Here is a 22,798-nt window from a genome sequence, read left to right as displayed (position 1 = left end):
CAGGAGGCAGCCACATCGACTGTTCTCCCTTGGACTCAGGAACATACACAAGCTTTTGAAAGCCTAAAGGAAGCTTTATGTCAAGCACCTGTTTTAGCAACACCATGTTATAACAAACATTTTACACTCTTTGTTACAGAACGCGAAGGTACTGCCTTGTCAGTACTCACTCAGGATCAAGCAGGATCACGCAAGCCATGTGCTTATTTTTCCAGTACATTAGATCCCGTAGCTCAGGCTTTGCCTGCATGCCTGAAATCAGTGGCAGCGACAGCTTTAGCAATCAGACAAAGCGATGCCATAGTATTAGGACACCCATTGACAGTTCAAGTACCACATGCAGTAGAGGTTCTTGTGAACCGAACACAAACACAACACTTGACCATAGCAAGACTTACCGGTTATGAACTGACATTGTTTCAACCACACATAGAGATCCGACGGTGTAATACATTGAATCCTGCTACACTATTACCTGTAATTGGAACAGACCCACTAGCTCATGATTGTGTTGAAATCATTGAAATAAAGACGAAACCTAGACAAGACTTGACAGACGTTCCATTGTTAGATCCAGACCTGACGTTGTATGTAGACGGATCGTGCATGAGAACAAGTACAGGAGATTTAGTGGCCGCGTATGCAGTCACAACAGACACTGAAGTTATTGAGACACATTGTATAGATACTCTGTCAGCCCAAGCAGCAGAACTTATTGCTCTAACGCAAGCCTGTATTCAAGCCACAAATAAGAAAGTTAATGTATACACTGACTCACGTTATGCATTCGGAGTTGTACACGACTTCGGCGTGCTGTGGCGAGAGAGAGGTTATCTAACGTCCCATGGTGCCCACATTCAGCACGGACCCCTCATTCATGCCTTGTTAGACGCAATACATCTACCCACTGCTATATCGATTATGAAATGTAAAGCACACACGAAGGTTACTGATACCATTTCTCAAGGCAATGATTTAGCTGACAAAACAGCTAAACAGACTGCTCAGAATCGCACATTAGACATGACAAAGCCAATAGTTCAGACACCAACACAGTGTATGACAATTAAGGATCCCGCACTTGACGTAATTGACATACAGACACATGCCACAGCAGAAGAAATAAAGAAGTGGACGGAACTAGGAGGGATCCAGACAGATCAAGGATGGATGACGAAGGAGAAATCTGTATGGTTTCTCCCTGATTCCATGGTTCAAGCCATTATAGCTACAGTTCACAGTCCAGCACATTTAGGAGAGAAGGCTATGCTAGACAGCATTCAGCACATTTGGTTCAACAAACATTTACGAGCAGCAGCTAAACAAAAAGTTCGTACCTGTATGATATGTTGTCAGTTTAATCCAGGAAAGAGTGTTCCCGTAGAGCAGGGTGGATTTCAGCCTCCTGACCATCCTTTTGAAGTCCTCCAGATGGATTATATTCAGATGGAACGTTGTCGAGGATTCAAATATGTTCTCGTAGTTGTCTGCGCTCTCTCCCGTTGGACAGAGGCGTATCCCGTATCAGATTACACTGCCCCGACTACTGCCAAGCAGCTAGTTCGAGAATTCTTCCCACGGTACGGTTTACCACGTGTTGTATATTCAGATAACGGTCAGCCTTTCTCATCCGAATTAATGAAACATGTCTCACTCTTGTTGGGATATCAGTGGAAATTCCACTGTGTCCGACACCCCGAGGCAGCAGGTCTCGTAGAAAGACATAACCAGACACTGAAAATCAGACTGTCCAAAATATGTAGAGAGAAAGGTGTCGACTGGATAGTAGCATTACCAGTTGCACTCTTTTACATGAGAATGGTAGCACACTCTAGAACAGGGCTATCCCCGTATGAGGTGATCTTTGGTAGACCACCGAATATGTGGGGGACGCCTATACCACGCAAAATAACTGACATTGACTGTAACATGCTGACAGATTACTTGGCTTCCTTGATGTCTGCACTACAATCTTCTCGTTCACAGGTAGCTGCAGCCTTTCCCGACAACACTGAGGCGAAACCCCATGACGTTGTTCCGGGTAATCTTGTCTTTGTGAGAAATTTCGACAGGAAAAGTCAACTGGAGCCCAGGTGGAAAGCACCCAAGTTGGTCCTGTTGACCACAAGAACAGCCGTGAAGATCGAGGGACGCAAAGGGTGGATTCATTCCAGCCATATCAAAAAATTTCATGGACTTCCTCCTGACACAGACAGTACTGCCCGTGTGTCTTCCCCCATTGACTCAAAGCTACCTTTGGCTGAGGCCAGTAGCACCGAACTCTATAAACAGAAACTCAGGTCCAGATCTAAACTGTCGGACGATTTGATTGTTTAAGTCCTCTCCAAGGTGAAGCGGTTGAATCTGTCCCGACATGTACCCCTTAGGTCTGAATCACGTAGAGTCCAGAATCATAATGAAACGACATGCTTATTGTAAATTACTGCGTAACCACTGTATTGTGACTTTATTAATTTTGTCTTCCTTGAGTTTTTTAATAGTTACTGCAAGTATATTGTTGCATATGTATTATCCTGTTTCTAAACGTGTTTTCAATATAACTGATGAACATTCTTTTAGTGACCTACCGCCACATGAATTATCTTATAGACTTGCGCTGCGCAATAACACATTCATTAGTATGTTACATCATTCCCATCAGACTAGTAATGCCACCAATTGTTGGGTGTGTGGCCGACTTCCTCCCTATCAGAATACCAAAGGAGTTCTGCCTTTCTTTCCACATCCGTTCACACACAATGGCTCCTGTGGAGCATGGTTTAGTTTATTAAATTCCATAGACCCAGACACAGCAGTTTATCAACAACATTGGATATGGGGAAATCTGAATCTAGTTTTATTCAAAGTCTGTCACCCTAATAAGGAGGGTCACCCCAGTAGAACAGGAACTGATTTAGAAAATGAAGTGTATAAATTAGGTAATTTTACGCCTAATCTTATGATTCTGAATGTCAAATCCGAAGTTGAACTAATTCTGCCCACTATGTCAGTATTTCCAGTTAAGGGTGAATTATGTGTAAGAAAAGTTGGTTCCATACATATGGGCCATAGCCAATGCGTTACTACAGTAGAATATAGTGATCAAGGTAAATCTTCATTTAGAGCTTCTCGCCATTCTTACTTCATATGTGGCCAGACGGCATATATGCGTCTGCCTCTAGATTGGGATGGTACCTGTTACATAGCATTCCTTTTGCCACCTGTTTTCCTAGCTCCCCCTGATTATTATCGAAATGTTCATTTAGTACACAATAGAGAACAAAGAGATCTCCCAGTTATCGATTATACTGAGACAGCATGGGACAAGTATGTAGATTTCAATAAAGGTATCTTTCCCTATATAGGTACAATATCAAATAGTAAGCTGATACGCAGACTCACGAAGACTCTTGAAGCTGTAGTAAACGAGACTATAGCCGCCCTAGGCAATCTGACAGAGGAACAATCAGTGATGAGAATTGTTGTTCTCCAGAATCGTCTTGTCCTTGACGTCATCCTGGCCGATAGGGGCGGAGCTTGCAGGGTCATCGGATCCAGCTGCTGCATATTCATACCAGAAAATTCGCCATCTGTATATAAAGCTATAACACGCCTTCATAAGATTGTAAGCCAGATACACGAAAATCCAGGCACTTGGACGTGGTCCGGGTGGTTTTGGAGTGTGATATCAGCCTGGGGATGGAGAGTTTTATCCTTCCTAGGTATTGGCCTTCTTATGCTCTTCAGTTGTTGTTTATGCCTACAATGTGGACCAGCGATTTGTGGTCTGTGTGCCACATCATGCATTCCATATCACAGTTCTCGTTCAAAATGCCGGAAGGAAGAAGAAATGATGCTCCATGAGCAAATCAATGGAATGATGAAGATTGATGTCTCGTGAAGGGCAAGAAGGGGACAAGGAGGGAATGTGGAAATGTGGATTTTCCTGATCAGTTATGTCCCCTATCTTGGACCCCAACGGTTCTATATACATGTTACAAGTACATGTATGTTCCCTCCAGTTCCAGTTTCTAAGACGCAAACATATGTGTGTCTACCGTCAACATGTTCTCTGTCAGATCCGCCATCAATGGGCTGGATATTCGATTCCTAAGTATGAAAGGCCACCGACTTTATATGGCTAAGTTACTTCATTTTTACAGTTCAGGCAAGTAGGCCCGATTCTGTCCTCAAGCCTTTCCCTGCTCTCTGTCTCTGACAGCTTCAGCTTGAGCTCGCATCTGTATCCATGAACTTTGTCCTACTCCCTGTGCAGCTAACGGTGCCTGCCTCGGCCAGTTTTCGCCTGTCTGCCAAGAAGTTGTATTTCACCTTCGAATTATCTATTTTGCTCTCCAGCCGATGCATTCCTGTCCAGTGATTTAGGTAAACATTTCCTTTAGCTCACAAGCAGAGGACTCAGCCTTTCCGTCCTCCTGCAAGTGATTCATAGCCCTGTTGCCATGGAAAGTTTTCTATCCCTCGCATCTCATATAGACACTTAGACGCTTGTACACGCACACACAGTCAGTATAGAATAGATTCTGTCCGAGAGTCTCTTCCTTGTGGATAACATAGTTCTTTAAACATAGGATGTTAGATATGATTTGGGATTAGGTTGACTTGACCCCCAGACTTCTCGTCTCCACATGTAGAGCTAAATGTCAAGTCCCCTTCACCCCCTAGTTGCACGTCAATTACACGTCATACTGCTGCGCGCGCATCTATGCCAAGTATTATCTTATAGATCCACCTATGTCTGATAATTCTAACCAATCATGTTTCTTTTATTCCTTATTACGCCTAGTTTCGATTATGTCACTGTTTTGTCACTTTTCTTATCAAATGTTACGCCTTCTACATTCGTTTCATTGTAATGTACTTATTATAAAAATACATGTCTATCAATAAATTATTGTACTTCACTTCCTGAATCCTCGTGGTGACGGAACCTGAAGGCCGCGACTCGAGTCGGCCATTTTGAATGGAATAAAGCCCATTAGAAAACCTCTTATACCACGGATTCTGCCTCTTGTTATTTTGAGCTATTTACTTTATTTTAAGATTCCGTATGAAATTCAGTCCGGTATTTTATTTACCACAACTCACTGGAGTCTGACACGCGTATCGCACACAAGCCAGACTCCAAGAGAGAGACCAGTCAGAGGGAGATCAATAAATCTTGCCAGATTCGTCATTGGTAGCAGCGCTTTCGCCTGATACTAGATTGACCGCCCTGCAAGTAACTTAAGGCGAGGCACAGGCACGCAGCACAGCAGTTACATACACAAGAATCTAAAGGTCTAGGACTGTGCACCGGCGGCCAGGGTCACCATAGCAACGATGGAGAGGACGAGTTCTGCACAGGCCCAAGCCAGTGGACCCAGCCTGCTTTCAGGCAATCTGCAGTCATGTTGCAGTCACTCAGAGCTTCCTTCAGTAGTGTAATCAAGCACTGCTCACACTGGCTGAGTGATTTTCTGCCAGGGGTTGCAAGTAGGGGAGAGGGGAGAGGAGTTGGCCTAACGGCTAGGGCACTCGACCTTGGACCTGGGGAACTGGATTCGAGTCTCAGTAATGACGCTAAACATCCTGTGATTCTGGGCAAATCACTTAATCTCCCTGTGCCTAACAAAACAAGCATTTGCAATGCAATAGGTCTCGCATTTTTAAAGTTTGAGCTATTGGTGTTGCATTATTTAGCAATGCTAATAGCTCAAACTTTAATAATGCGAGACCTATTGCATTGCAAATGCTTGTTATTTTGAGGGGAGAGTACCGACACTTCTCAGAAACAAACAGGTATTTTAAAATTTCAAGCACTGCACATATTACAGTGCTCGATAAATTCATATCGCCCCTCCCCAAACACACATACACACACCAGCACTCAAACAGACACCGGCTCTAGCGTCACACAAATACAGAATCTGCTTAGCGACCAAAATCCCTAATGTTATGTGCTAAAGAACATATGGGGCATTTTGCCACAGCCACGAGCGCAACCTTCTCGTGCAGCCCGTGGAGCTCCAGAAGATCACAATGGGGGCACCTCCTGCTCGTTGCTGGGCTCAGAGGGGGCAGGTAGGGTTTAGGGTTCATTTTAAGATACAAAAAGGACGTAGAAGAGCACCCCCCCCTACCCCAAACACACACCGATCATTAACGAGAGACTTTCACACGCCCAGGAGCCCACCGAGCCCACACCAGGATTCCATGTGAGCAGAGTATCCGAGCGGGAGACTGGCCAGGCTGTGCAAGGCTGGCACTGCCAGCACTGGTGGCCGTATGCTGATGGGCGATTAGTGTTGGAGCTGCGCACTGACGTTTCACAGAGTGGTGGCTTCAGTCCTCACACTTTGCTGACGTAGAACACACACACACACTCTGTCTCACGCATTATTATATCCCGCACAGATTGCATTGTGATGCTGTAATGTAATATGCGCATAGCTCACAAACACTGGAACATAAAACATTCTCCCGGGCACGGCTCAGAGAGGTCGCAGATGAGCCTGCAGCGGGTGCTTTCACGATCAAAACGAGGCTGTAGAAATGGAAAACTAGTGCAAGCTTATTCACGACAGCACTGACAGCGTGCTCTCGAAGACCATGTATGGGGCACACGTATTTACTGTGTACATTTTATGGGAGACGTGTGCACGATTGAGAACCAGCGAGACAAGCCGACTCGGTGATAAAAAAAAGCGATCGCTATTGTTAAAAAACACTGCGAGCCAAATGTTTTCAATTATCGTGCCCGTGTCTGGGCACGATAATTGAAAACATATAGGCTTTGGTGCGCATAACAGACACCAATAGGCCATGGGCGAAGCAATGCGCCCGCCTTTGGCCTATTGCGTGCTCTGTTACAAAAAACACGCATGCAAAGCCCAATAGCGGAACCCAACAGGAAAAGCACACGCACAAGCGTGTGCGATTCCAGGGTCCGTTTTCAAACCCCGGACAAGAGGGCTCTCCCCTGCGCGAGCACTGCTGCACAGTGCAAAGCAGGGCGCGAGCCCTAAAAATGAATGTGTGTCATCATGTAACGTAACTGGTGCTATGTAAAGCGCTCTGATACCTGATTGGATTCGGGCCAAGTTCGCGCTATATAAAACTCTGCAAAAGTAAGGTGTTAGGGGTCACAATGGGTGGCTTAGGGGTTGCAGCTGCAACCCCTGGCGACCTCAAAGCATAAGAACAATGATGGATTTAACCCAGATCTGTGACTAATGGTGATTGTCTGAAATGTTTCAACGCTCTGTCCATTATCTCCTTGTGTTTGCTTTGTTTGCCCTAAGTTGGCATGGCACGCCCAGATGTGGGTCCCTTGCTCACTCTGGCACTGGATTCAAACTAGCTTGGCTGATGAGGGGTATTACCCTAAAACCGGTCCCATGATGCTTGTTTCAGGTCCAGGAAAGATCTAACTTGGCAGTTCGGGCTGGACTGTTCCCATGAGGCACAGGGTCAAGACTGATTTGCATATATAACAGTCAACGCCCACAACAGTGGGCAAGCCACTCCTCCCCTACCCTCCAGCAGACACGCCCAGATGCCCGCCCCCAAACAAACCCTGCCTTCTGCTTTCTCGTAGTGCGAGAAGCAGAAACATAAAATGGTATTTAAAATACCATTTTATGTTTCTGCTTCTCGCACTGCGAGAAAGCAGAGGGGTGACGCTCCTCTGCCCACACGAAGGAGCCGCCCCTGATCATCTCCTTGTCTTTGCCTTCTTTTGAACCAAAATTGAAGTCCATGGTGGTAGCATGAAAACCTCATTTCAGCTTCTAACCGGTGAAATGCCAAGTTTTAATGGATTTCCGGAAAGAGTGCTCTGAAGAAATGAAGCGAATAATATGAGGTGGAAGAAGAGTAATCCAGAGCTTGGAAGCCTCGTATTTGAAGGAACAACCTCCGATCCGGGATCTCTGAAATCTCTGTGCAGAAAGAAGTCTTTGTTTGGAGGACTTAAAGAGCCCTGGTGGGAGTATACCAGGTTAACATTTTTTGCAGGTATTTAGGCCTTCTGCACGTGGAAGCTTAATTTGTGAGAGCAAGTGCTTTAAATTGAATTCTCTTACATAAAGGCACCCAACATAAATTTTCCAAGGCAGAGGATACTGACTGATGTCTAGGCATTTTCAGAAATAGCCTAGTGTCCACGTTCTGGACATTCTAGACGGGATGCATCATAAATTTTGTGTTACCAGCAGCCGAACACTACTGTAATCCAACCTGGAGGTTATAAATGCATGGATCATGGTTTTACAGGTTTCCAGGGGGATATAAGCAAAGGTTATTCTGGGTGTTTTGAAGTGGTGTGAATCAAGTGGCTGAAGCAGGTTTCTTCCTGCCAATGTAGCCTTGGGTAACTTATATAGGTCATCCAGCTGTGATGTCGGAGACCACCACACAGTGGCCTTACTCAAGAGAATATTATCAGCTTGGGGTTAGCCATTTGGCTACTGAAGTAAAGCAATATTGAAAGTTGTGTTACAGCTTGACGTTCCTCTTAATAAGTATAACAATAAGTTGTGTGTCATATGCATACGATACTATTTGAATGCGAAGGACTGTACCTGTTGTGCCACAGGTGTCCTATCAATTTTAAACATAAAGCGCAACTCTGCCAGAGAGATGCTGGCCTGTTGTATAAAGAAACAAAATGGCGACTGTTAGACTTGGCATCTTTTGGCGTGTTTCCCCTGAGTTTTAGCTTTCTGACCTCCCGGTTTTGACTCAGTTTTTGCTGGCGTAGTGTTTCTGCGCACTTTTCTCACTGCTGTTAGAAGGTGGTTCTGACACTATGGGCGGCCCGGATTTTTCGCTTTTTGAGCACCTGATTGTTGAGCTTTTACTGTGGGGAAGCCTCATAAGCTGGGACTCACCCACAGTGAACTCTGGATGTAAGAGACTGCATGGGGATTTTACTTGTGTCCCTCTGGCTTGACCAGGGCACTGCGCAGCAGATGGAGTAATGGACACTGGGCTGGTTACATGCAGACACATATGTACATGCGTGTGCACACGTGTACGGGCTGCGCAGGGGACATTCTTAGCGTGCGCAGTCCAGGAGCAGCTACAAAGTGAATGGTGTGGCAGGACTTATGCAGAATTGGTAGGTGACATGGAATAGGCTTTATACACTTGAAAGAAACATGCCAGGGAAAGTCAGAGTGTTTTACTGTGTTTTCACTTCATTATTCCCCTACGGGGATGTGGGGCCCATGGCTAGAGTGACTTCCACAAGGCCTACAGATTCCAGACACGCACTAAAGTCCATTGTTGCACACTAAATTCCATTGTAGCGGTTGTGAAAAGAAGTATTCTTCAGAGTCCAAAGTCATATTTGTACTGCTTTTGGGTCATCCAGAAATGTCATATTTTTCTGAGTCCCTGGCTGGGGTCTGGCACTGGCAGGTTAGATTAATGACCTTTCTTTCACAGAGCGAAAAGATCTTCCCTCCAAGGGAAAGGAGATAGGTGGAGCTACAGGCCAATCCATCAACCGCTGTCGCTGGGTGCCAGGCACCAAGCTGAACCAAGGTGAAGGCAGCACTGGGGGAAGGGGAGCATGTGGCCAGAGACCCTGGATGATGCCATTTTGAACAAGTCCAGAGGCTGGACAAGAAGGAGGGAGCAGGGGCAGGGAAGTGATGTGTCGCTGTTTGATAGGACCAACAGAGACTTCCTGCCAGCCCCCTACTCAACTTTTAAAAAGTGCTTGGACAGGAAGAGAAGCTCTCTCTGGGGTGTGGTCTGCTGAGGCTGAAGGTGCTGGAGCCTGGCGCAATGGGCAGTTGGAAGGCGAGACCACCTGACTGCCCCCAGGACCCTATCAGCACCAGAAGAAGAGCCCAAGACCGGTGCGCAGAAGCAGTGGCCTCTGCGCAGAGAGCAGAGAGGCCAAGGAGGAGAGCCAGGCGAAAGGCTGGCGCAGGGAGCCAGTGAAGACAGATCCCTGCTGAATCCACCCTCTTGGAGATCCGGAGGGCGAAGGAGAGTGCTCCCAGTGGCTGAGGGGCGCCACCAGGAACAAGAAGATGCGAAAATGGAGAAGATCGGACCCCTGGGGGCTGAGATATGCCCCCCAGAAGGAACGCGACCTTTGACCTCCAAGAAGACCGACGACGAAGCACGTGGGGCTCAGCCGCCGGTCTCAGAGAAGCCCCCGGGGTGGGTCAGGTCCCGGGGGCTGCCCCCAGAAGAAGGGAAACTGAGGAGCGCCGTCACGCTCCCCCTGGAAGTGCCCAAGAGGGGGCCAGGACCCCACCCTGGCCTCCACCGAAGATGGAGGCGGGGGAGCGCCGTCGCGCCTCCCCCCCGCGAAGATGTAAGCTGAGGAGCGCTGTCGCGCTCCCATGAAGGTGCCCCTGCGGGGTGCCAGGAGCCCACCATGGCCCCCACCGAAAAATGAAGACGGGGAGTGCCGTCGCGTTCCCCGTGAAGGTTGGCAGGGGGGCGGGACCCGGGATCTCATCCCCGGGCCCCAAAGCCGGGCAGCGCCGTCGCTCCCCCTGTGAAGATGAGGAGGGGGCCGGGACCCCATCGCCGGGCCCTAAAGTGAAGGTGGGCGTGGGGGGAGTGCCGTCACACTCCCCCGAAGAACGGACCATCCCGCGGGAAGCTCCGTGTCTGCCCGCCAGAGCGGGCAGACCAGAACTGCTGTACCGGCTCCCGCGGCAGCACACAAGGGTGCTGGCCGCACGGGGAGCCGGCGGGGGCAGCCGGGGGTGGGCTCCTCAGGATGCCCTCCACCAAAGAAGGCAGGGAAGCAGTGTTGGGGCATTGCGGGGCCCGCATGGGACCGGGTCCCTGAAAATCTGCCGATCGGCCGGGGGTGGGCTCCCCGAGCTGTTAAGTTCACCTGGGGGTCTGGGTGGGACCGGGCCCCCCAACGAGACCCAGGAAGGCGGCAAAGCGTCAGCGCGGCTCTCCCCGGCACAGCGGGAGAGCCGCTCATGTATTATTCAAGAAAGGAGCCTGAAGCGCCCCAGAATGCCTTGCAAGGCATTAGGAAATCGGCTGTTTTGGGTGCTGGTGGCCCCCAGAGGAGGGGGGTCACCCTCATTTGTTGAAGGAGGGGGGGGAGCTGCAGGAGCAACGCAGCCTCCCCCAGCCCAAAGAAGAAAAGTCCCACCCTAGTTGGCCTGGGGACTAGAAAGAATAACCCCTCAAGGGCTCAGCTAGCATTTGAACATCTCCTGGGGTGGAACTTTTGTTCTACAGGTGGAGTTGTGTGGAAAGGTGTGCCAAGGGATGAAGGACTGAGTTGGGGATGTCTAAAGAAGGGCATCCCCTGGAGGTGTAGAGGTGCAATTGCACTGAAATGCATTTACTAATGGATATTTCTTTTAGAGGGACTGAAGTTCACGTGTTCAATGTGAAGAACTTGTATAAGGTGATGTCATAAGCAAAGTGGGGTTATGTGGCCAGACTTTCCTGCTAGGGTGTCTGGCTGTATATGTAATCCTGTGATTTCATCTGTGATGCCTTTAGGGCTGTAATTTCACTACATTCTAAAGATACACAAATGTGCTGAGTACTGTCATTCTAAAGTGTGGGTAAACATGTATTCTGTCTGCTGCTCTTAGGTGAAGACCCCAGACTGCTAGCCCTTAAGATATAGAGGCGCATACTTTATGGTCAGTAGGAGATGCTCAGTCAGGGTCTTGTGTTACCAAGGCAGGTGTACCCCTTTTTAATGTTTGTTGAGGTAGTGGGGTGGGTCGCCACTGGGAAGGTGCCAGTGCGCAGGGCCCTCGCTCCAGGTTATGTTCAACTAACTGCATTGGGGGCAAGATGATGTGCATACATAGGAGTGGTGGTACTAGACCCACCCCCCCTGCGGGAGGGGTGGAGATGTTTTGCAATGTCACAAAGTAGTAATTCCAACAACTTATGTATATTTGTAAATTGGTGCATAGTATTGCGTAGTGTGTGTGTTTAATAAATGTACTCTTACTTTTATAACGCAAAGTACAGACTGGACAATCACTTATTGAGTGTTATTTCTGCGCACCTGCAAATGACGATTACTAGCCCACACCACCTCCCTTGAGTAAGCCTCAGACTGCTCTGCAACGCTACCCTCTGAGAGTCAGGCGCTGCAATTGGGTGTTTGGTTCCCAGTGAAGGACAAATATAGTCATGTTATTTGTGCAGGCCTCACAGATGCTGCCTCGTTTTCCAACAACTACTGATCAATGATAAAGTGCAAGTGCTCCTGTGGTAAATTGTGTTATGGATTGGTGTTTCCATGATTGGATATTTGATTTACTTGTCAGTCCCTAGTAAAGTGCACTGCGTGTGCCAGGGCCTGTAAATCAAATGCTACTAGTGGGCCTGCAGCACTGATTGTGCCATCCACGTGAGTAGCCCTAAAAAGGCAACTCAGAACTGCCATTGCAGAGTCTTCGCGCAGTTTGGAACTGCCATGTCGACTTGGCAAGTGCACCCACTTGCCAGGCCCTAAACCTTCCCTTCTCTACATGTTAGCCACCCCTAAGGTAGGCCCAAGGTACCCCTGTGGGCAGGGTGCAGTGTATGTGAAAGGTAGGATATGCCCTGGTGTGTGTGGCATGTCCTGATAGTGAACTACAGCCCATTTCGTTTTTCACGTTTGCAAGGCTACCTGTTCCCCATAGGACAGAATGGGAAGTTTGTTTATAACATCTTATAAACATAACTGGCCCTGGGAACTAGGTGGAAAAATAAAGTTTAGAATGCCTGAACTCAGAATCTAAAGATGCATCTTTTAGTGAAGGTGATTTTGACATTCTGTGTTTGAAAATACCACTTATAGAAAGTAGGTATTTTCTTGCTGAGTCATCCTGTGTGCCTCTGCTGGAATGTGGATTGCCTGTCTGGATTTTGGATGACAGGAGGCTGGGGAGCAGGAGTGGCTCCAGATAGTCTAGATAGGGTCAGGAAAGTACTGAATAGACCTGGGCTGCAATGGGGGAAGGGGGAGGAGATTTCCATGCACCCCAAAGGGCCTGGTCTGCCTCTGACAATGCTGTCTCCACCTCCTGCCAGGAAATCACACCAGAGAAGGCAGAACTGATTCTAGCTGGGCACAGACACTCTCTGCCTAAGGGATCAAAGGACTTTGGGATATAAATATTGGGTCCCAGACCCCTGAACTTTAGAACTCTTTTGGACCAAGAAGACTGCCAAGAAGAAGGGCTGGAGAAGCTGTGAGGAGGAACTACCATGTTGCTGTGTGCTTTGCTGTGTTGGCCTGCAGTGGCTGCTTCTGCCTTGGGCAGTGAAAGGACTGGACTGAACTTTCTGCAATCTACTTCTGTGAGTTTCCCCAAGGGCTTGAGGTAGAGCTTGCCCCCTGTTCAAGAAGTCTCAGGAACAGCAAAGACTTCAAGCTCTTCTGCCCGCAGCACTAGGGACTGTGTGTTTTGTGCTGCAACAGAGGAAAAGCAACTCGACGACGTCTATGACGCCGCTGCCGACTCCGTGTCCTGACAGCACCGCAAAGGGCACCGCCATAATGCCGCAACGCGACCTTGGTCTTACTGACAACGCCTGCTGACAACGCCATCGAGCCGCAGCTCGCACCGCGACCTGTGGGCACCGCACTCCGCACCGCCTCGCTTCATGACGTCGCCTTGGTATCCTCGACGCCGTGGCTCCACGCCGAAATCGACACCACTGCTTGCACCGTGGTTCAAGGGCAACGCTCGTAAAGTTACACGACGCACCACCCTCATCCCGCACTGCAGCCTTGGCCTACCGATGCCGGCACCATCGACTCCAGTCCGTCAGCCAACGACAGCACTTCAGGAACGACGACACCGCTACTTGCACCGTGACCTGCTAGCACCATGACGAGCACTGCCTTCATCTCGCATCAAGACCCTGGTCTCACCGACGACGCCATCTGACACCGCCATCAAGCCGCTGCCCGCACCGGGACCTGAGGCCACCGCACGCCGCACCGCTGCACTTCGCACCGCAGCACCCGATGCTTGCCGACGCAAGCGCTCCTGATCCCAACAGAGAGGAAATCGACCTGCAACACGTGTGACTTCAAGGGCCCAGACGACTCCTGCACCAACCGCCCGAACCGATACCTGCGGATGCCGTGTTTTCGCAAACTCAACGAAGAGGTCGTCGGCGCCCTGCATTTCTAAAAGGTACTGTTTGCGGGTCTTCCCGATACCGTAGCTAGCCCGCGACACCGCGAACAGCCAGAACTGTTGGGATTTGTTTGCCCACGACTCCGTGATAGCCCTGGACGGAGCTATAGACATCAAGGACCTGTTTTTAAAGCTTATTTTGACAACTGTAGATTTTTAGGTACTGTATTGTGGATTTTTATCGTTTTTGGTCTTCTCTTAAAGTATATAAAAATATTGGCTATTTTTCTAAACTGGTGTTGTGTCCTTTTGTAGTGCTTACACTGTATTACTGTGGGTTATGTGCAAATGCTTTACACACTGCCTCTAAGATAAGCCTGACTGCTCGTGCCAAGCTACCAAGGGGGTGAGCAGGGTTTATTTTTGTAGTGTAACTCCCTTATCCTGACTAGGAAGAGGGTCCCTATTTGGACAAAGGTTCAAGCCCTTGCCAACTAGGGACCCCCATTTCTAACAGCGACTCTTAGTTTCTCTTACAGATCACTAATATGTAGAATGGTAAATGTACATTCAGCTGTGACTGAAGAAGAGTTTAACAAATATGTTATCACAACTAAGGTGGGATAGATGTCAGGAAATTACAATTTATTGGTAAGGTAAGAGCAGCGAAATAGTATAAAGAATGACAAAATGGGAAATGAAGCATAGAGTCGGAATGCTGTGCACATGAAAGGAATAATTAAGTAGAAGTAAGTGGGGCAGGAGAGGCAAACTAGTCCATTAGAGTGATAGTCAGAAAACAAGAGGTGATGGGAGGCAGAAAAGTAACAGTGGATAATCTTGAGGGAGGGAGGAAGATATACTTTAATAAAGGGGAAGTGAAAAAAGGGGCGTAGAACAAAAGGGGAAGGCTTGGGGGAAGTAAGACAGTGAGATACAGGTAAGTGGGGGGCAGGTAGCAGGAGTGAAAAGATAGTTGTACTTAAGATAGTCAACAACTGCTAATCCGGTGCAGGAATTTATGTTTAAAACTTTTGAAAAGTAGGGTGAAGTCATTTGAGTATTGTAAGTCAAATTGAAGAGATTTATAAAGGACAGGAGTGTGCTGCTGAGGAAAATTGGGGAGTAGCTTGTTTAATCTGGACGTTTGAGGTCGGGTCCTGTCTAAAAATCTGGCCAGGGTTCAGAGCGAAAAAGACGCCTTGTTCGATTTTTGTGACTTTGTCACTGTCCTGCTGCAGAGAGTGGAAGGAGAAACCATACAAAGGAAAACGAATCCATTATACAACTTCCTATCAGGCCTAGTGTAGCTGATCTGACAAACTTTCTTTCAGCTTTGTATTTTAAGGGGTTAAATATGGAACCTGAAAGGGACGTGTTTCAGTCACCTTTTTTAGGTTGAAGACTAACATTGCTAAAGACATCTTTAAGACATTCAGAAAGCTGACCTAGGAATGCATTCCACCTGTTGCTTACCTTTGGCTTTGTGGTTTGTAACTCACAAATTTGGGTTTCTATGTCCTGGCTTTATTTGCTTTAAACTGTCTAGCTTGAGGTCGTTACTCCCGTTGCCAAAAACTTGTTTACTGCATTCTTCTGCAAACTCGCTTTCTAGAAACAGGCCTTTAAATCTTGCTCTTATTGTGTCACTTTTGCTGTGCATTCAAAGACAGAGGTCAAATGTCAAGCTCTCTCTTCTGAGGGAGCTTGGTGTTTACTTTTCTTTCTCTGACTTCAAAGTGGGAGAATTTGTGTGTCAATCCTGCTGAGTACCAATGTGAGAGGAGAGAATGTAGGATGTTTTTTTCCACACAACATAAAAAAGTGAACTGTGCTAATGTTTCAGAATATATCAGAACTAGTACAAATAAAGCACAGTTTTTTGTAATTCTTAATTGTGGTGGAAACAATCAATACACTAGGTGATGACATTTACACACATTATTGTTTGTGTGCAGTAAAACAAAATTTTGGTACAAATGTAATGGTCACTTCAGTTGAAAATATGTTGTCTGTAATGGCAGTGTGCTAACACCCCATGCATACTCCACACTGCATCACTCCAGTTCACTCCATGCCCTTCCACTCTGTGCCACACCACTCCACTCTACGTCCCTCTTTTCTAAGACACTCTATGACATGCCAATCAACTGCACGGCATTCCAATCTACGCCACTCACTCCACGACACAACAAAACACTCCACTCCCCTCCACTCCACTCCCTTCCCCTCCACTCCAATCTATCCCACTCCACTGTTCCCCGACCTAACCCACCCCTCCACTTTGCTACAGTCTACCCCAATCTAACCTACAAAATATACACCCCACCCAATCTACCCCACTCCACTCTACCCCGCCCTAATTTACCCATCCCAATCTACCCCACCCCAATTTACCAAACTACAGTCTACTCCACTCTAACCCAATCTACCTCACTCCACTCCAATATACCCCAGTCCACTCTACTATGATCCAATCTACCCCACTCCACCACAATCTACCCCACTACAGTCCACTCTATCCCAATCTACACCACTCCACTCCAATTGATCTCACTCCACTCCAGTCTACTCCACTCTACTCCAATCTATCACACTCCACTCAATCTAACCCAATCAACCCCACCCCACTCCATTCTACACCAATCCACCCCAATTAACCCCACTCCACTGAAATCTACCCCAATCTGCTCCAATCTATCCCAGTCTACACCACTCCAATCTGTCCCAATCAACCTCACTCCGATGTGCCCCAGTCCAACCCACTGTACTCCAGTCTACCTGACTCCACTCTAATCTATCCCATTCCACTCTACTCCGCTCCAATCTACCCCAGTCCAATTTACCTCACCCCATTCCAATTTACCTCACTCAGCTCCAAACTCCATTGCAACATACCCTGCTCCTCTTCACTCTATTCTACTCCACTCCACTCGAATCTGCCCCACTCCGCCACAATCGACCCCACTCCAATCTACCCACTCCAATTTACCACAATCTACCCTACTCCACTCCAATCTACCATACTCCAACCCACACAAGCTACCCCACTCCAATCTACCACACCACTCCAATCTGCCACACTCCACTCCAATCTACCCCACTCCAATCTAACCCAATCCACTCCATTCCGCTCCACTCCAATCTACCCCACTCCACCCTAATATACCTTACTCCAATCTACTCCTCCCCAGTGTACCCTACCCCAATCTAATCCACTCCAATATACCCCATCTACTCCACTCAATCTACTCCACTCCAATTTACCCCACTCTACCTCACTCCATCCCGCTCCAATTTACCCCACTCCAATCATCCCTCTTCAATCTACCCCACTCCATTCTAATCTACCCTCCTCTAAATCCAGGCCTAAATTACCCTACTCCACTCTTCCCTAATATATCTCATTTCACTTCATTCTCGACTCCACTCCAATCTACCCAACTTCACTCCACTCCAACCTACCCCACTCCACTCTACCCCACTTCAACCCACCCAATCATCCCACTCCGCTCTACTCCTATCTATCACAATCCACTCCACTCCAGTCTACCCCAATCCAATCTACTGGCTCCAGTCCACTCAATATTCCCCACCCCACTCCAATCTACCACTCTCCAGTCCACTCTACACAATCAACCCCACTCCACTTCACTCCAATCTACCACCCAATCTACCCCACTCCAGTCCAATTTAACCCGATCCACCCACTCCAATCTACCCTATCCACTCCAACCCAAACTACCCTACTCCAATCTACCCCATCCAATCCTCTCCACTCCAATCTACTGCACTCCAATCTACACCACCCTAACCAAATCTGCCCCACTCCAATCTACCACACCCTAATATACCCCACATCAATGTATCGAACTCCACTCCAGTCTAATCCACTCAAATCTACACAATCCAATCTACCCCTCTCCAAACTACCCCACTCCTGTCTATCTCACTTAAATCTACCCCACTCCTCAATCCACTCAATCTAACCCACTCCAATCTACCCTACTCCACTCTACCCCACTCCTCCCTAATCTTCCACACTCTACTCCTCTCCACTCCCATCCAACACACTCCAGTCCAATCTATCCCAATTTACCCTAATCCACTCTACCCCACTACACTCCAGTCTACCTCACTGCACTCTAATTCATTTCACCCTAATCTACCCAAATTTAATCTACCCCACTCCAGTCTACTCCACTCCAATCTACTCCACTGGACCCAATCTACCCCACTCGACCCAATCTACCTCACTCCACCCCATTCCAATCGACCCACTCTAATCTACCCCACCTCACTCCGACCTACCCCACTGCCCCAGTCTTCCCCACCACACTCTACCACCTCCAAGTTACCCAATTCTACTCCCACTTCATTCCATTCTATCCTACTATAATCCACCAAATCTACCCGACTCCAATCAACCCTAGCATGCCCAACTCCACATTGGTCTACCCCACTCCACTCCAATCTACCCCAATCCACTCCACTCTTCCCCAAGATATTCCACTCCACTCTTCCCCGATCTACCCTACTCCGATCTACTCTGGTCCAATCTACCCCACTCTGCCCCAAATTACACCACTTCACCCCAGATTAATCTATCCCACTCCAATCTACCCCAATCCACCCCACTCTCAATCTACCCCAATCCACTCCAATCTACCCCAATCCACTCCACTCTTCCCCAATATATTCCACTCCACTCTACCCCGATCTACCCTACTCCTCTCTACTCTGCTCCAATCTACCCCACTCCGCCCCAAACTACACCACTTCACCCCTGATTAATATATCCCACTCTAATCTGCCCCAATCCACCCCACTCCATTCTATTTCACTCTATCCCACTCCACTCTAAGCCAATCTACCCCACTCCATTCTACCCCAGTCTCCTCACTCCAATCTCCCTCACCCCATGCGACTAACTTTTAGCCAATGTGAGCAGCATCCACACTGGTGCACATGATGGCTGAAACACATTGCCCAAAGCCAATAGCTCTTGCATAGGTGAGTCCCACTGGCTTTGCAAATGCTTTTTAATTACTGCTGGTGCTCAGACTTGACGGGACCCGCCCCACTTAAAGCCCAGGGTGCCTTTCTCTGTGTAGAGGCCGAGTGGCCCCATGGATTTGATCTTGGAGAGCTTGTCTTTCCAACTGCCTGGCTTCATTTCCAGTCTTCTCACACCTCTGACCCACCTTCAGATCTGCATTATTTGGCCCAATTGCTGTCAGTCTCAACAGAGAGAGACAAACAACTGTTTTAACTTGTCCTATTAAGAACGCAAATTAGCCGTAAAGACGCATTTCTGCACCCATGGGTAGGTGTGTTTGTGGGATGGCCATGATCGAGTCAGTGATGTTTGAAGGGGTTTCCTGAACGGAGTGGGGGAGAAGCCGCAACACACCAGAATGAGCCAGAACAGTTGTAACATGTGCAGTGTAAAACACAATTTCCTGCAAAACGTACGCCTACCCACAGCTAATATTTTAGAAAGGAGAAATGGTGTGCTAAACCGAATAAACGGAAGTTACCAGACCCATTTTTTTTTGTTGCATAGTTATATAGCGCGAACTCTACCCGAAAGTATCGGAGCGTTTTACATGAGCATCGTATTTACATTACACATTCAGGCACGGCGAGATTAAAGTGATTTGCCCAGAATCACAGGATGTGGACGCGACCTCGAGGCTCGAACCCTGGTTTCCAGCACCAACGTCGGCAGTTTAGCCGATGGACCACATCTTCTCCCAATTACCCATCCAGATTACAGGTTGTAAAGTTTAACACAGATTTCAGCTGCTGCAAACAGCCACCACCATCTCAGCAGGAAACACCATAAGACGTCATTTAGGAGTCGCAGATGCGCCCCCTGACATTGCGCCTGCGACCCCTAGACTCAGGCAACTAGAGGGGGCCTCCCGGCACAGTTCATGGAGGACCCCCCCCCCCCCCACTCTGTCGAGAGCTTTAAGGCCAGCCACCCCCTCCCCCCCCCCCGCTAGTGTTACGCCTCTAGAAGCAGCACCAGGAACAAAGGAAGCAGTACATTTCCGTAGGAAGACAACGCAGTGTTACTTTCTTTTTTTGTGTTATTCATGCTTTTATTTCAAACTGTATTTTTGGAATTTTATATTTTCGTGCACATAAGTGATTATTGATCTTTGTTTGCATACTATTGTTAAAAATGTAATAAAGAGATGAAATACAAAGAAAAAAGGATTTCGAAAAGCAGTTCATGCACACTTCTCTTGCTGGGGGAAAGTTGAAACTCGCTACTTTTTCAATTTGTCCCATCAGCTAAAGGTCTTGCTCAAGTGTTGCCTAGCAACACACCCTTCAAGGCCTCGGAGGCCCAAAGCTCCACCAGTCAGGAGCAGCATACTTCACTTGCAAGCTCCGGATTGAACGCTTTGAAATACATTATCAAGACTCCATCGGTACTCGGTGCCAGTCATCCTGTTCCGCTGGACAACAGCGGTTCGTTTGGACCTCCGTACGCTGCTGGCAGTAGCCTTGCAAACAGTCACGGTTGGTGCTTACATGTCTTTTCATTTACAAAAGCACCTACATTTTGATATTGCTAATATGTATGTGACTTCTGTGTGGTGCCCTTTTACTGCAAGTAAAACTAAGCAGTGTTAATGTGCTAAAGTTCACAAATGAGCCCCTGCCCCTCCCCACCCTTGTATGTAATTTGAAACAGCATGTTGCTTTCTGGGACTTGTAGTTTTTTCTTTCTACACGAGTTGTAGGCTTAGAAACCCTGAACTTGCTGAAAGTGTGTCGCGTTCAGCATATATGACATATTGTTACTAATCTGTAAGGCCAAGCAGTAACGGAGATGATTCCATACATGCCAGCACTTTGGAAGAGGAAAGAGGGACATTCTAAAAAAAATTATCCGCAGAGTGTATTTCCCCCATTGCCTACTATGGAAGTAGAGGCAAGTAATCGGGTCTATTGGCATGTGTGTGATTCCCAGCGGAGTGTGGGCAGTGTTGCATTAGCATATACTTACAAGTAAATGTAATAATGTGCATGATGGCACCACTTACAAATAATGTTTGGGGGAGTTTCTGTGGGAGCAAGACTAAACAGAATAAGATGTGAGATGTACAAAACATTTTGCGGTTGCAAAGCCTGCGAGTTACAAATTCATATGGTTTGCGACTGCAAAGTGGTTACTGAATTGGTTTAGAAATACATAAATCGTTTTTGTGGAAGGGACGTGTTTACGGCATCCCTTCGAAATTGAAATTCGCAAGGCGATGTGAACATATTTTGGGGCCCAAATCTGGTAGCAAAACATCGAAAAGTTACTGAAGCCCTAGTAAAACACCTGCAAAAGGGAACGGATCCCCTTGCATGTTAAAGAAAAGTTGGGGGGGGGGGGGCAATGACAGTGGTGCAAGGGACCACTCCGTACTCTCAAACGTTTCAAAAATGAAATTATTTTTGTTAAACGTAGCCCTTTTTCCTTTACGTAAAACAGACTACATTTTAATTATTATTTTTTTAAAGCGTTTGCATTCATGTTGGTTTGCTAACCTCAGGCCAATACAGCATTAAGGTAGTTACCAGTCAAGAAACATAAATAATCAATACAGCATTAAGGTAATGGCATTATTGACAGATTATGAGCAGTTACATTCATGTCCACTTTGTGCTGAATAATGGCTTAAACTTGACGTAATCCAAAAAATCTACCCAGGACTGGTTGGGGAGCTTCTGACTTTCCCTGAACCTTTGCTGGTACTTGTCAGGGGTCAGTCCAAACTTAGCAATCAAAATGGCTGTCATGGGAGTGTACCTGGTTTTGTCCCCAACCTCTGTCCGCCCCACGGTAGGCCTGTGTTTTCACAAACCACTACTCGATGTTCATCTGGGATCTTGTGCACCCTCAAGGATACCTCATGTGTTGAGGGAGGTTGATGGGATGTAGGAGAACGAGCGACCGCCGGTTTTGGTTTTGTGGATGCGGGAATGTGTGTGAGTGAGAGTGAAGCAGAGCACAGTTGTCTGGTGGATTGGTAAAAGTGTACGCAGATGTTCATGTATTCTGGTCCCGTGTTGTGTAGGGCTTTGCATGTTGCATGAGAAGTTTTAATTGGCTGCGCTTGTGAATGGGGAGCCAATAAAGCTTTCTGAGGTGCGGTGTGATGTGGTTGCGTTGTAGGAGGTTGAGTACGAGTCTTGCGGTGGTGTTCTGATTGCTCTGGAGTCTGTGTAGGAGTTGTTTGGAGATTCAGGTGTAGAGAGTGTTGCCGTAGTCCAGCCTGCTGGTCATAAGTGCTTGCGTGATGGTCCGTCTGGTGTTCTGAGATAACCATTTGAAGATCATTTGCAGCATGCTTAGGATGTGGAAGTATGAGGTGTACACTGCATTGACTTGGGCTGTCATGTTGAGCTCGTTGTCTAGGATGATCCCTAGATTTCTTGCATGGTCTGTGGGTGTGGGCGTTGGTCCTAGGTCTTACAGCCACCAGATGGATTCCTATGAAGAGGTCTTCTTGCCGAAGACCCTTCTGTCTTGTCGGAGTTGTGCTTCAGGCAATTGGTTCGCATCTAGTCTGCTACCATTGTCATCTGAGTGCTCAAGTTGGTTTTGGAGCAGGGCCGGCTTTAAAGCTGGCGGCGCCGAGTGTGACAATGTTTGTTGGCGCCCACCAATGACTACCTCTGCCACG

General features: G+C 47.6%; 1 protein-coding gene across 4 annotated transcripts in view; it reads left to right on the top strand.

The window, feature by feature from the left end:
• Positions 1–22,798, top strand: part of LOC146812521 (bactericidal permeability-increasing protein-like) — a 114,377-nt gene that overhangs the window by 19,953 nt on the left and 71,626 nt on the right. Inside the window, exon 1 of one of the 4 annotated variants that reach the window (XM_085619534.1) lies at positions 20,477–20,639. The exons of 2 other annotated variants lie outside the window; for them this stretch is intronic. The gene's annotated coding sequence lies outside the window, so the exon portion shown is untranslated. Of the gene's footprint in view, positions 1–20,476; positions 20,640–22,798 lie in introns of those variants that run through there. One more of the 4 variants, XM_085619536.1, reaches the window with a different exon arrangement.

This window comes from Triturus cristatus, chromosome 7 (genome assembly GCF_964204655.1).
Source record: "Triturus cristatus chromosome 7, aTriCri1.1, whole genome shotgun sequence".
Classification (NCBI taxonomy): domain Eukaryota; kingdom Metazoa; phylum Chordata; class Amphibia; order Caudata; family Salamandridae; genus Triturus; species Triturus cristatus.
This window is presented reverse-complemented; position numbering and strand designations above follow the sequence as displayed.